Below are 13,995 nucleotides of genomic sequence, written 5' to 3'. Positions count from 1 at the left end.
TCTTAATACCATAGCCAATTCATTGGTCTACTCCATCTGTTTTATGATATAAGCAATATTCATTTTTCCTCTGATTACTAAATTTGGAATACCCCATGTTAAGCTAGGCTGTCTCATTATTGTCATTTTTCTTAATGAAATTACTGATTCTTTCTATTACTTTTTCTTTAATTCATTCATTCTATAAGGTTAAGTGCTTAATGTCTAATTAATGTTTAATTGATTTTCCATAGTCTCTTGTTAAATAAAATTTTATTGCATTATGATTTGAAAAGTATACTTTTAATATTTCTGCTCTTCTGCTTTTAAAGTTTGTGTCCTACCATATGGTCCTTTTTTGTAAAAGTACATGAACTGCTATTTCCATTCAATTCTCTCCTGATACCCAGAATGTCTGGTTTATCTAAAATTCTATTCACTTTCATAATTATTTTAGTTCCATTTATCTAGTTCTGAGAGGGGAATATTAAAGTTTCCCAATATTATAATATTACTATATATCTCCATCTGAAATTCATTTAACTTTTCTTTTAAAAATATGGCTACCATCGTATTTGATGCATATAGATTCAGTGCTAATATTGCTTCACTGTCTCTGGTAATTTTTTTCAAAATATAGTTTCTTTGCTTATTTCTTTCAATTAAATCTATTTTAGTCATTTAAACCTTACTTCTAAAAATTAATTTATTTAGTATTTTATTTTTCCCCAATTACATGTAAAAACATTTTATATTCACTTTTTACAACATTGAGTTCCAAATTATTTTTCTTTCTCCCTTCTTATCCTCCTCATTGAGAAAGCAAGCAATTTGATATAGGTTGTAAACATGTAGTTATACAAATGTGTAAGAATACATAAAACTGCTCTCCAAAAGTTATTATTTTTAACTTTTTTAATTTTTTTAATCCTATTTTGATTCTTCATTCTCTAATCAGACACCATCAGTTCTTTTTCTGGGGATGGATAACATTATTCATCTAAGCAATACTTTAAAACTCACTTATTATGCCTTTAATATGTTGAGTTTATCATTAAACTTATTTTTAATTGATGTGTATCTTTCTGGAATTGTAGTGATATTTTATACATAATATCCATTCATTCTTTTCCTTGAAATTATATAATTGAGCTTATATTCAAAATCCTTTTTACCCTTAGATACCATGACTTGGTGTGTGAATAATAAAATATTTTTTGTTGATGGAAATACATTTAGCCTCTTTTGGTTTATATTAACTAGCCTACAATATTATAGGGGAAATGATACACAAAATGAAACTGAAAAGAAGGATCAGAAAGATATTCAATGTGAGAGTATAGTGAAAAGGTTAAAGAAACTCCAAAGCATTCTTGCCAGATAAAAGAGGAAAAGCAAGAGACAAAGGCAGGGAGAGAGAGAGAGAGAGAGAGAGAGAGAGAGAGAGAGAGAGAGAGAGAGACAGAGAGACAGAGAGACAGAGAGACAGAGAGACAGAGAGAGACAGAGATAGAAGCAAAGAGAGCCAGACAAAAAGAAAAATAAAAAAAACCAAAAAAGAGACACAGAGAAAGAGGCAGAGACAGAGATGAAAACACAGAGACAGAGACAAAGATACAGAGGAAGAGATACAGAGAGAGAAACAAACTTATCAGTGGTATAGAGAGCTACAAGATGAAGAAATTCCCTCTAATTATGTATCTCCTCCATAACTCATAAATCAAAGAGTTATCCAAGACCAATACACTCTTTTCACACATTAAAATACAAACTTCTTGAGATCAGAGACTATATGATTTTTTTTTAAAAAATTGAATCCTTGGCACTTAGAATAATGCCTATCACTTAAGGGTTTAAAAGTCTTAAATCATTCATTTACTCTATATATGCATTCATTCTGCCTCTCTCATTTACTACATGCTTGACCATAGCCAAATCACTTCATCTCTCTCTTCCATTTCTTCTTTTTCAAAGTAACGTTTCTTTCTCTAAAACTGACCACATTGGATTTGTGAGAATTAAATGAAATGATGTGAAGAAAATATTTTGCAAATCTTAAAATAATAGACAGGAGCCATCTATCATTTTGGTTATTTTCTTGTTATTTCACTTCATAAGCCAACTTAACACCACCCTTTTGTGTGTCGAGCATTTTCTCAGCTCAGTGTTGGAGAAGGAAAGGTCTACTTAGATTTCAAGATTTTTAAAGTGTTCATTCTCATTTCATTCTTCCTAATATTTCTGACCAAATTTCCCACCTTTCTTCCTCACTTCTTATTTCAAATAGGAATAATATGTGTGAGAGTCTCACTGGAAAGGTAAAAAATACCTTTCAAGTTCTAACAATGATAACTCATAGTCTTGGCAACAAATACCAGCTTTAAAGACTAATTCAAAAACACAATATGCCAACTGTGTTCAGGAAATGGGATTGCTTCCCACCTCATGCTTTGTGGATTACTGAGTCAGGTCCAGCCACTTTAATAATGACAAGTATTTGAGAATTCATCTTGAACAATAAAAATTTTATTACTTAGATTTCAGAAGGGACAGTGAGGTGTGCTAAAAAGATTCTGATATTTTCCCACAAATAGCATCCATTCTCACAGTCAGAGGTGACAAATGGACAGGGCAGTGCTGCAGAAAACTGTGCTGAGAAGCCACTTTTCTTTTGAAAATTTCACTAAAGTTAAAATTTTAGAGAACTTTTGTAAGGTTTTTAAGGGCATGGACTGTGGTTCTGTTATTATTGATGAAATTTTGGTTCCATTCTTTTTATCCCTTGAATGGTACACACAATTAGTGCTTACTAAAAGCTGGAACAAGGGGCATCTTTCTCATGAACTTTTCCAAATCATCGTGACCCAGTGGTCTGATGATATAGGAAAGAGGACATCTGATGTTGGTCTGGATATAGTAGAAAATTGTGATCTTTTAGATGTAGGTCTTTCCCATGCTATCAAGGTACCATGTTATTACAGTAATGCCAGGCAGAGTGTCATTATAGTCTAATCATCAACACAATAATTTTATGATGACAGTAGGGTAAAACTATCCAGTCTCGCAATGGTCTAAACATCAGCATGTTAATAATTGGCAACAAGCTTTCTATAGTAGGTCAAATCTGTCACTTGTTGATCTATGCTACTCTACTCTGCAACCATACTTCCCCTGGAGCCCAAAACCTTTTGTTTCCCAAAAGCTACCCAACAGGTCATGGCAATAATGTTTCCAGAGCCTTAGTTAAGTTGGTTGAAACTATGATGATATCTGATAGTCTTTGAACCTCTGACTTTTGTCTTGATTAATGAAAACATTCTTGGCAAATGTTTTTGTTTTGGACAGCCTTGCTCTGGTCCAAGAACTTCACTTCTAGCAGCACAATAAAAATATCTACAGTAATCCCTCTTAATTATGGTCCCAGTTCCAGAAACCAAGAAAATAGAACCGGGGTCCTATTCCGTGTACTCTTACCTAAGTTCTACCTGTTAGAATCAATCCAAGATATTCAAGCATTGAAAAGAACCAAAAGTATCTCAATACTGCCAGTTCCTATTTAAAATACTATCCCCTGAGATTCTGGCTTCATACCCTAGGGGATAGATGTATAATTTTGAGATATGTGACAGGAAAAAAAATGTCCTACTCAAACTCTATGAAGCCAATCATTTGGGCCAATGAAGTCTATGACCACTTTATTAAATGACTCTTCAAAATGAATGTGCTGGGGGCAGAGTCAAGATGGTGGTGTGAAAGCAGCATTTCCTGGGAACTCCTTCCCCCAAAAAACTCCAAAAGCCAACAAATTATGACTCTAGCCAAAATTTAGAGGGGCAAAACCCACAAAATGACTGAGTGATACATTTTCCCAATTCAAGATAACTTAGAAGTTCTTTGGGAAAAGTGTGTTTCACCAGGACTTGGGGTTGGGAAAAAAGCTGCAACCACAGTGCAGCCCAGCCCAGCCCAGAGATCACACTGGCAACAGTTTGAAGGGGTCGGAAGAGAATTCTGCTACACCAGAATGAGTGGGGAGTGAGGAGCACCGGCCACAGAACCTGCAGTGAGAATTTGGAGAAAGCAGCCTGTACCCACAGAGACACTAAGGAAAGTCTGCAGAGATTTCGATGCTCTTCCTCAGGGTAGGACTCTGCTGCTAGCCTACACTCAGATCCAGGTTGCAGTTTGGGCTTCCATACTAAGTTGCCAAGCTAGAACCCTCCTTATAGCTCCAGGGCAGAGAGAAGCAAGGGGGCCATCTACATATCAAAGCACAGGCAAAAGCCTATAAGACCTTGGAAGAATAAAGGTCCCAGTGGGGTGTCCCCCCCCCCCAAAAAAAAAACCCAAAGCCTTGGAAGTGCTGTAAATTTGTCTTGGGCTGAAGAAATGATTAAATAACAGAATCTGACCATAGAGAATTACTTTAGTCCTATGGAAGATCAAAACACATACTCAGATGATGACAAAATTGAAGCTTCCATATCCAAAACCTCCAAGAGAAATAGAAAATGGCAAATGAGAAGAATACCTTAAAAGGCAATATTGGCCAGCTGGAAAAGTAGATAAAAAAGCTCTCTAAAGGAAATAACTCCTTAGTGCAGAATAGAACTAAAGGAAGCTGTTGACTTTGCAAGAAATCAGGAAGGAATAAAATTCTTCCCAAAAAAAAGTCAAAAATTAGAAGAAAATGTGAAATATCTCATTGGAAAAACAACCAACATTGAAAACAGATCCAGAAGAAATAATTTAAAAATTATTGGGCTATCTGAAAGCCATGATCAGAAGAAAAGCCTAGACTTCATTTTTTAAAGAAATAATACAGCAAAATTACCCTGAGATCCTAGAAGCAGAGAGTAAAATAGAAATTGAGGGAATTCACCAATCACCTCCTGAAAGAGATCCCAAGAGAAAAACTTCCAGGAATATTATAGCCAAATTCCTAAACTCACAAATCAAAGAGAAAATTCTAAAAGCTGCCAGAAACAACCAATTCAGCTACCAAGGCTCCATAGTCAGGATTACAAAGGCTCTGGCAGCATCTACATTAAGGGCTCATAGGGATTGGAATATGATATTCCGGAAGGCAAAATATCTTGGTTTACAGCCGAGAATAAACTACCCAGCAAAACTGAACATCCTCTTTCAGAGGAAAATATAGACTTTTAATGAAACAGGGGACTTTCAGACTTTCCTATTGAAACAACCAGAGCTGAACAGAAGGTTTGATCTCCAAGTACAGGACTCTGGTAAAACATAGAAGGGGGGAATGAGAAGGGCTAACTGTGAGGAACTTAATGATATTGAACTGTTTGTATTCCTGCATGGGAAGAAGATATTCATAACTCCTATGAACTTTCTCATTTATAAGAGCTGTTAGAAGGAGCATATATAGGCAGGACATAGGAAGGAGCAGATTATAATGGTATAATATAGTAAAAGGATGGAGTCAAAAGGTGATAAAGGAAAGTACTGGGAGGAAGGGAAAGGAGATGAAGAAGAAGCTAAAAAATTTCACATAAGAGTCAAGAAAAAGCTTTTTCAATGGAGTGGAAAGGGGGAAGGCAAGGGGGAATGAATGAGCCTTCATTCTCATCAGAAATGGCTCAGAGAGGAAATAACATACACACTTAATAGGGTGAGGAAATCTATCTTATCCTAGAGAAAAATGAGAAGGGATGGGATAATGGGGAAGGGGGGAGGGAAGGGGGAATAGGTAATAAAAGAAAGGGAAGATAGAGGGAGAGGGTACTCAGATTCAACACACTTTTGGATAGGGCCAGGATGAAAGGAGAGAGAGAGAATAAAATAAATGAGATTGGGGAGAAATAGAGTAGAGGTACAGCTGGTGATAGCAGCTGTGGGAAAAATATTGAAGCAACTTCTCTGCTGGATGTATGATAAAGAAAGCAACTCACCCTAGAGACTGAACCATTGGAATCTGAATACAGACTGTAGTACATTTCTCTCTCTCTCTCTCTCTCTCCTTGAGATTTCTCATCTTCTTGGGGGGAGGGAGATTTATATTTACTCATGTTTATTCTTATAATATATTCAATTTTCATCAATGTTTAACTTGGAAACAATGTAAAGACTATCAGTCTCCTGTGGGGGGCGGGAAGTGAATGTGGGGGAAAAATATAAAATTCAAAAAATGATAGGCAGATACCACTATTGTATATAATTTGAAAACAAATAAAACGTTAATTAAAGAAAAAAAAATGAATGTTCTGTGAATGTTAGGAGACAGGAACCATTGCTTTAGTGATACCTTCTAAGATAGAATCTGGAAACTCAGCCATGAGCTTGACACTGCAGATTTATCTTACAACACCTGTCCCAGCTCCTGCTATCATCTTTCAAAAGTAGAACTATTTACAGTTTTATTTATTTATTTAATCTGCCAAGACATCAAATTTTATGATGCCCTTTGGGGTCTTTGCAAAAGTAAGTTTATGGCCATAATATTATATATAAAAAATTTTTAAAGGAAATTTTTTCTCTTTATGAAGGTTTTCTTGGTAAATTAGATTTATAGTTTTCCTAGCATCATGCCTTAGAAGACACATAGCTTAAGAAACATAGAAATATGTCTAAAAGAAACTACATTTCCTAAGCATTCTAGACATTATATTGCTCCTCTAACTTTTCAATAAATGCTCTCATATCTCCAATGACTTAAAATGATGTATCATTAAGACCTTCTTAAGAAACTATAATCACTATGGTTTATAAACTCTCTGGGCCTCAGTTTCTTCTGTATAAAATGAAGACATTGGACTAGCTGACTTCTAAGAGACTTTAAGTATTAATACTTGACATGATTCTGTGACTTTTATTTAGATATTGTACACTTTCTCAAGTTTCAATCATTGAATATTCATTTTTTATAAGTCTACACTATATCAGACCCAAAGTTGGGCACTGGATTTATAAAACAAAAGTAGTCCCTGATCTCAAGGAGATAAGATTTTATTTGTCTTTCAAAAGTAGAGCAGCTTAAGCACAAAAAGGCAAAAATGTAATATGAACAATGATATTTCTCAGGTTAGAGCAATAGGAATTGGAAGTATCTGAGGCAGATAGATGGTACAGTGGATAGAGCACCAGCCTGGAGTCAGGAGGACCTGAGTTCAAATCTGACCTCAGTCACTTAATAATTACCTGGCTGTGTGACCTTGGATAAGTCACTTGACCTCATTGCCTTAAATAAATAAAATTTAAAAAAGAAATTGGAAGTATCAGAATATGCCTCATGTCAGATCACTGACTTCAGCTGAGCATTAATAAAAGCTCAGGATTCTGTGAGGCAGAGGGGAAAAAAAGGTAAATTTGCGGGAATGGAAGAAATAATATTATGTGTGGAGAAAAGCAAGCAAACTAGTGTAACTGGTCCATAAAGTCATGAAAGAGGGTAAGGTACAATCAATTGGCAAAGGGAAACTGGATCCAGATTACAAATGACTTCAAATGTCAAAGAGAGGAGTTTGCATTTTATCCTAGAGACAACTGGGGACCACTGAACCTTTGTGAACAGGGGATATAAATGGTCAGACCTGTGCCTTAGGAATAACAATTTGACATTTGAGGGGAGAATGACTTCTTCCTTCTATGTACCTAACAGATGCTTATCCCACCATGATTCTATAATATAAATAATATATATACATATAATTATATTAACTATGATTATAATCAATTTATATTTAATTATTTTAAATAAATATAATTATTTTTTTAAATAAGATGATCCAGGAGACATTAATAAGAAAATTCAAAGTCAGGAAGGATACAGTTAAATGCATCTGATTCTAACAAAGTTTATATTTTAAAGTCTATGTTAATGAAAACAACCAAACAAATTATAAGGACTTAAAAATTTTGAATAATTCAAAGATCAATAAGCATTCCAGAAGACTGACAATAAAGAATGGGTCCCAGAACCTAACTGAAAGCAGTAGACTTTAGCTATAGTTGCAAAACACAGATTGGGACATACTCAAGGTGATTATTCACTTTGCAAAACTAGACATTTATAGCAAGGTTTTTGTTTTGCTTTGTGAAGGAGAAAGGGAAAGTAAATGTTTATTGTTTGAAACAAAATTTTATTTACAAAAAAAAATCATCCAAATTATTATCTCTGTGATTTAGTCTTTGATAAAGACTATTGTCTGCAGTACAGACTATATAAAAGAAAGAACAAAAGGGAAAGGTCAATCCCACTTACAGTCCTCCCAAAATGCAGATATGACTTATATAATTCTTAAGCACATCCTGAAGTAAATTCATGATCTGGTGGTCCAATAACTAGAGACTATCCAGACTTCTTTGATACTTGAAAAATGGCAGGACCCTAAGATGACAAAAAGGGAAAACAATCAATATTGAAGAGATTGTTAGAGGATTGGGACATTAATGTATTGTTGGTGGGAACTGTGAACTATTCCAACCTTTCTGGAGAGCAAATGGAACTGTGCTGAAAGAGTGTGTCTCTCTCTGTCTCTCTGTCTCTGTCTCTGTCTCTGTCTCTCTCTCTCTCTCTCTCTCTCTCTCTCTCTCTCTCTCTCCTCTGCTTTTCTATCTGTTGGTCTTTCTGTCTCTGACTGTCTCTCTCCCTCCTTTGTCTATGTCTGTCTCTCTCTGTCTCCTTGCCACATCATATCTTTATTAAAATAAATGAGACTCAGTGAATAGAGTGTTGGACCTCTCTCTAATGGAGAGAGGAAGTTCTGATCTCAAATCTAGCTTCCAACATCTCTTGGCTGCCTGACCCTGGCACGTCACTTAAACTTTGCCTAAGTTTCCCCATCTCTAAAATGACAATAATACCATCTACTTCCCAGTGAAACAATAATTGTAACACACTTAGCATACAGTCTAGCAACATGAAGTACTAAATGAGTCTTAACTATGGTTAATATATTATTATTAATGGTGCCTGTAAAAATCCTACTTCTCCCATTCTGCATTGCTAACTTCTCACATCTGTTCCTGTTACATTTCTTTTATTCTATTCAGCTTCATGTTTACTCCATTCTGTTTTTGGAAACCATCTCTGCCAGTGAAAGTATTATACATCCCACCATTGTGCCATCTACCAATGGAATAAGGATATCATCTGTGATATTATTGAAGTCATGGGAAAAAAAAACATGAATTAGAATTCCTAAAGAACCCAAATGGATACTTTCATCCAACTGGCCACTCGATCATTAGTGGCCTCTTGGGGATTTTTCATCTGGTGGTATTGAATCAATCTAATTTTACCACTGCTCAGCTTATATTGTTCCATCTTACATATAAGAATAATGTAAGACTTCATGAAATGTTTTACTAAAATTTATATAATCTATATATCAAATGTTCCTCCTATCAATCAACAAGAATTTATTATGCCCTACTATGTACCAGATAATAATACTAACTGCTGATCCATCAGGTTAGTAACCTTGTCTCAGAAAGAGATCCAGTTACTCCAGGGTCATGAATATTCTTTGGTCATTCAGGGAAGCCTATATATCTTTCCTCAGAATACAGTTTTCAAATGGCGAAAACAAAATACTTAGAATTACAAAGAGGATCAATTACATGGAAAAGCTGTTCTTCCCTGATTGCTAAATGGTCAAAGGATATGAACAGAAAGTTTTCAAATGAAGAAATTAAAGATATATATATATATATATATATATATATCAAATAAAAAATGCTCCAAATCATTATTGATTAGAGAAATGCAAATTAAAACAACAATAAAGTATTACCTCACACCTATCAGATTGACCAAGATGAGAAAAAGGGGAAATGATCAATGTTGGAGAAGTTGTGGGAGGATTGGGACATTGATGCACTGCTGGTGGAGTTGTGAATGGATCCAACATTCTGGAGAGCAATATGGAACTATGCCCAAAGAGCAATAAAATTACTCATACCCTTTGACCCAACAATTCCAATTCTAGGTAAGCAGAAGAAAAAAATCCAGAAGAAATTTTTGAAAAATGGAAAAGTCCTACATGTTTCAAAATTTGCATAGCAGCTCTCTTTGGTCGTGGCAAATAATTGGAAATTGAGGGGATGACCATCCATTGGGGAATAGCTAAATAAGTTATGATACATGAATACTAAGGAATACTATTGTTCTATGAGAAACTATAAAAGGTCGGACTTCTAGAGAAGCATGGAATGACTTATGGGAGCTGATGCTGAGTAAAGGGAGTAGAAGCAAGAGAACAATGTACACATTAACATCAACATTGTGAGATGAACAATCTTGATGGAAGCAGTGCATCTCAGCAATGCAGAGAGCTAGGATAATTGTATTAGACCAGCTGTGGATAATGCTATCCCCATCCAGGGAAAGAAAAACAAAACAAAATAAAACGTACAAAGCAACCCTTCAGAATCTGTTGAACACTCTATAAAAATTATTTCTTATATATCTCTTTCCCTTAATTCTAATTTCTCATACCAAAAATGGCCAATTTTTAAACATATTTATCAAAGATATATCGTAGCTAACCTATTTGCAGCTGAGGGGAGGGGGAAGGAAATTTTGTAACAAAATAATACATGTGCATATGGATGAATGGAGGGAGGGAGAGGCAGAGAGAGAGAGAGAGAGAGAGAGAGAGAGAGAGAGAGAGAGAGAGAGAGAAAGAGAACTCTTGAGTCATTTCGGTTACAGTATATTCAACTCTTTGTGATCCCATTTTGAGTTTTCTTGTCAGATTTTTAGAATGGTTTGACATTTCCTTCTCCAACTTCTTTTATGCATAAAGAAACTAAATAGAAATAAGTGACTTGCCCAGGCTCACACAGTTAGTGAATGTCCAAGATCAGATTTGAACTCATGGATGCTCTTTCCACTGCACAATTTATCTGGCTGTATATTGAAATACAGCTATCAAAATATATTTAAAATCAGTTCACAGATCCAAGATTAATAATTAACAGGGGAATAACAACAATATCTTTTTCTTAATGTTCCAAATCTTTTGAATTCTAGAGCTTTCACAGAAATCAAAGTCATGCAGAATGGCTAGTCTAACATACCTCTTAGTTTTTTACCTCAGTTTCCTAATTTGGAAATAAGGACAATAATAGCATCTACCTTTCAGGGTTGCTATCAGGATCAAATAACATAATAATTGTAAATTGCTTATTATGGTATTGAACACATAGTAAGTGCTATATAAATATTCACTATCATGCTATTTTATAGATTTACATTTTTTCCATTTTATTTTTAAAGCCAAAAGAAATTTCAAGGTTTTTTCCCAAATGTTTAGGTTGAAAATCTTTCAGAGCTCACAAATAGTGGCTTTCCACTTTCATCTTCCAGTCCTTTCAATAATTACTGGAATATAATGTCTTAAATTCAACAAGAAATTTCTGGTCCTCTCTAATTAGCTCCTGGGATGTGTATTCTCTATTATCCATTCCTTTCTCCTTTCTATTCTCAAGGTTATCATCCTTGTAAAAGAAAAGAGAAGAAAAAGAAGTGAGCCATTCCAGGCGGCTAGGTGGCGCAATGGATAAAGCACCCATCCTGGAGTCAAGAGTACCTGGTTTCAAATCTGGCCTCAGACACTTAATAATTACCTAGCTGTATGGCCTTGGCCAAGCCACTTAACCCTATTTGCCTTGCAAAAACCTAAAAAAAAAAAAAAGTGAGCCATTCTATCATCTCTCAATTATCCTTATCTCAATTAGATTTGAGTGAGAGGTTGGTGTGCTAAAACATTAGCCTCACTTTTTCCTCCAGAACCATCTGGGTCCAGTGGCCATATGGATTAGAATGACTGAAGATGACCCTGGATGTGAAGCAATCAGAGTTACATGACTTGCCGAAGGAAGGTCACATAGCTAGTAAGAGTCAAGTGTCTAAGGTCACATTTGAATTCAGGTGCTTCTAACATGAAGGACAATGTTCTACCAACTGCACCAGCTAGATAGGACAGTGGATAGACCACCAACTCGGAGCTGGGAGGACCTGTGGTCAAATTTGACCTCAGGTACTTACTAGTTGTGTGACATTAGACATTCGGGTTTTTACAAAGCACTTTTTTTCTTAACATCTATAGAAGGTAATTTAGACAAGGACTAGCATGGACATTTTATAGGAAAAAAAGTGAGGCTCAAGAGAAGGGTTCAATAATTTGTGTCGGCTTCCCAGCTAACTAGTTTTAGAGTCTCATATATTTGATGCCTGGAAGTTTGTTTGTTTGTTTGTTTTTATTAGTCCATGAGCTTGTTAATCTCCTTAATTTTTCAGAGAAGGAAACGGAGACCCAGAGGCATGATTTACTAAGATCTTAAAATTAGTATTCATTTGAACTGAATTAGACACTAAACCCACTGATTCCTAGAATTTATTCTTATTTTAAGAGATTTGTTGATTTTTAGCATACCATAGTGAAGAGTTTTTAATATTCTTCTTATATCAGTTTAAGTTTTGGAAGATTTTCCTTCTAAAAAAGGAAATTAAGAAACTAGAAAATTTCATTAAGTACTAAATAAAACCTAAAATGGTAAAATCTTTGTTAGTCAGAAAACTTCCAGTGAAGGATATTACTAACAAAGGAGAGAAAAATTAAAGACTTATAAAATATGTGAAGTTAAAACCTCAACAGGATCATTTTATGAATATCCCACAGAAATGTACAAATATACCAAAGGAATACTGATTTTTCCCCCTTTCTTCTCTAATCAGTACTAAAAAAAATGACTCAGTGACCAAAAAGACAAAAACAAAATGTTAGTAATAACTTTAGACTTCTGGAAAAGAAATTTCTAAATCTAAAACAAAGAAGAGAAAGTAGATGAGGAAAGCTCTCAGATAAAATATTACCCTGATCACAAAGCTCACTGGTTAGTTAGTTTGAAATTCTTGCAGTTTCAAGCTAGGGAAAAAAATAAGCGACTAGGAAAACTGTTCAGCTAATATACAACACCAGAAAGCACAGGGGAGAGTTGAATTAAATTTATCATCTTCAGGGTAACATAGAAGCACCAGTTCAATGGGATGAGTAATATTTAAAGGATTATCAATCTATCAGAGCCTTGGGTACCATGTAACTAGGAAGGGAGATTCAATTTATTCTGCTTGGACCCACTGGGAAGGACTAGGAGGCATGGTGGAAACCTGCCAAGCAGCGGATTCAAACTCGGCTTAAACAGAAGCTGCTTGAGGGGAGCGATTATTTCCCTTAATAACTTTGAGTGCCTAGTGCCTAACAGCACCTTAAACAAGTAGGAACTTTTGATAAATGTTTGTTGGATTGATTGAATATAAACAGAAATTCCGTGATAATTAGAACTGACCAAGTGAAATCAGCTGTCTGGGGAAGCAGTTGTCTCAGTGTCAGTCTCCAATCAGAAGAAGATGAATGCTTGCCAGTTATGCTGAGGGGAAACGTTTTCTTGGTTCTGTGATGAACTCAATGGCCTCTAAAGTTTCTTACAACTCTGGCAATCTGGGATTCTATATTCAGCCCTCCAGTGGGATTCAGAAATGCAAGTGTAGGGAATAGAAATTCAATCCTGGAAATAAATTTCTAATGTCCACAGAATACCTCAATTGCTTTTCTTTCAAGTGACAAACATTCAAACTCTAGAGAAGGAACACAGATCATATGATAAAAATCCAAATGGAGAAAAACCAAGATGATCTCCAGATGGCATTTTAAAAACATTTAAAGATATTATTTATTTAATATTCTTTTAATATACTTTTTGAATTTTGAGTTCTTTCTCTCCTACCCCTGCCCCACCCATAAAGAAGGTAGGCAAGTTGATATCAATTAATTATCCATGTGAAATCATGCAAAATAAAATGATATATCAACTATATTGCAAAAATAAAGAGGGAGAGAAGGGAGGGAAGGAAGAAGGGATGAAGGGAAGGATGGAGAAAGGGAGGGAAAGATGGAGGAAGGGAGGGAAGGAAAGATGGAGGAAGGAAGGAAGGAAGGAAGGAAGGAAAAGAGGGGAAAAGGGGGGTTGGGAGGAAGGGAGGGG

The 13,995-nt window shown here is 35.3% G+C and overlaps 1 long non-coding RNA gene across 2 annotated transcripts in view; it reads right to left on the bottom strand.

The window, feature by feature from the left end:
- The window catches only part of LOC141523003 (uncharacterized), a 228,158-nt gene that overhangs the window by 79,842 nt on the left and 134,321 nt on the right, over nt 1-13,995 (bottom strand). Inside the window, exon 3 of one of the 2 annotated variants that reach the window (XR_012478300.1) lies at nt 8,242-8,332. The exons of the other annotated variant lie outside the window; for it this stretch is intronic. This is a non-coding gene — a long non-coding RNA (uncharacterized LOC141523003). Of the gene's footprint in view, nt 1-8,241; nt 8,333-13,995 lie in introns of those variants that run through there. 2 annotated transcript variants of the gene reach the window in all.

Source organism: Macrotis lagotis, chromosome 4 (genome assembly GCF_037893015.1).
Source record: "Macrotis lagotis isolate mMagLag1 chromosome 4, bilby.v1.9.chrom.fasta, whole genome shotgun sequence".
NCBI classification, from domain to species: Eukaryota; Metazoa; Chordata; class Mammalia; order Peramelemorphia; family Peramelidae; genus Macrotis; species Macrotis lagotis.
This window is presented reverse-complemented; position numbering and strand designations above follow the sequence as displayed.